Source organism: Nannospalax galili, unplaced genomic scaffold, assembly GCF_000622305.1.
Source record: "Nannospalax galili isolate Female #2095 unplaced genomic scaffold, S.galili_v1.0 scaffold1908, whole genome shotgun sequence".
Lineage (NCBI taxonomy): Eukaryota > Metazoa > Chordata > Mammalia > Rodentia > Spalacidae > Nannospalax > Nannospalax galili.
The window spans coordinates 1-1,664 of NW_008357926.1; the positions used below are offsets into that span (position 1 = coordinate 1).

The window sequence follows — 1,664 nt, forward strand, 5'->3', positions numbered from 1 at the left end:
ACGTCACAATGTCACCCCGCTAGAAGAGGCTGCCCAGGACTAGCAGGTAGGCTCCGGACCCTCCTCCGCCCTCCCCAACAGAGAAGAGCTCCCTGGGGACATGGGTCCTGCTGCTGCTCCACTGAGTTGGCACCCATGCCCCACTTCCTGCTCCTCAGTGGGCAGTTTGTACCCAGGCCCAGGGGCTCCAGCAGCTGAGCTCTGGGAAATGCCAGTCAGCCATCAGGGCAGAATGGTCAGGACGGGAATTTTGACCCAGAAGGTTCAACTCAAGTCAAGACTCCTGAGTTTACTTAGGACCTTCAAGGAAGCATTTTAAGTGTCCCAGCCAGCCACTGCCACAGCGCTGAGGGTGAACAGCAGGGCCTGGGACATCTAGGCAGCCGGTGCTGGGCCACTGAGCTGCATCCCTAGGCTGGGCCTCAACTTAGCTATCCCTGGGGCAGACAAAAACTGTCTCCTAAAGACATTGGTCTGACAGATGAGGCAAGTGTGTCCCTGACACCTGAGCACAATGCAGATGGTCACAGCCATCATCACAACTCCCTTCTCTTAGCTCAGGAAATTTCTAGATTTCTCCCTACCCAACACCTCTAGACCCCATCATGAGAACAAAAGGGAGCTATTAATAATGACATCAGCATCCTGAGAGAGGTTCTCTGTCTCCCCTAAGATGGAGAGTCTGAAATATGCCCCATGTCCCTACAGGGGAAGATTCAGTCTCAGGTGGACATCTTGGGGCAGAAGGAGAAGAAAGTACTAGAAGAGACAGCTCGGGGAGAAAACATGATCCGGGTCTTCAGGGTAAGAATCACTCCATGTCCTGCCCCTGAAGCAAAGTCACCTCTGTTTAAGCTCCCAGAGTTCCCTGTTACACTGAGCCAGGACCAAGTCCTGCTGACACAGGGGATGCAGATTGGACAGAGGAGCAGCATGCTGGGTGTGTCCTGTGCTCCTGGGATGCACTGACCTGCCTGTGGGTGAGCAGCAGAGTGGGGTGCAGTTCTGCCCCTCCCACAGCACAGGCGGTGTAAGGAAAACACACACTTTAGAATCTGAAATAGTGGTCTCACATAGACACACGCATACATATACAGACACATAACACATACAAACATACACATATACAGACAAGCACACATATACACACCTACATAGATATATACATACATACATGTACATGGATATGTAGACACATACATACATATTCATACATGTACACACAGGTCCTTGAAGATAATGATACACCATCCATCCTGTACCTGAGAGCCCAGGAAGTCTCTGAAGGAGGCTGTCCTCCTCTGCTCAGGATGTATCCTGCACTGCTGCTCAGGATAAGCTCTGAGCACACTTGAGAAGGGAATGTTCTGGAAGGTCATGGAAGTCTGGATTTCATCTCTGGGTCTCTCTCCTTGTCTCCAGGCCCGGGTGCATCTGGAGAGACTAAAGATCCTGGATGAATTCAAGCATCTGAGGCAGAGCCTGGAGGAGGAGGAGAGCTTCCTCTTGGCCAGGCTGGGCTGGCTGGAGCAGGAGGGAGCCAAGCCAATGAAAAGGTTTGTCACTGATGCGCAGAAGCAGCTGAGCTTCCTCAGGTACCTCACCGAGTCCCTGGAGGCCAAGCAGCAAATGGCGCCCAAACAGGTGCTGCAGGTGAGTCCCTT

The 1,664-nt window shown here is 52.5% G+C and overlaps 1 pseudogene; it reads left to right on the forward strand.

The window, feature by feature from the left end:
• The first annotated feature begins 7 nt into the window (after positions 1–7).
• The window catches only part of LOC108490062, a 16,426-nt pseudogene continuing 14,769 nt past the window's right edge, over positions 8–1,664 (forward strand).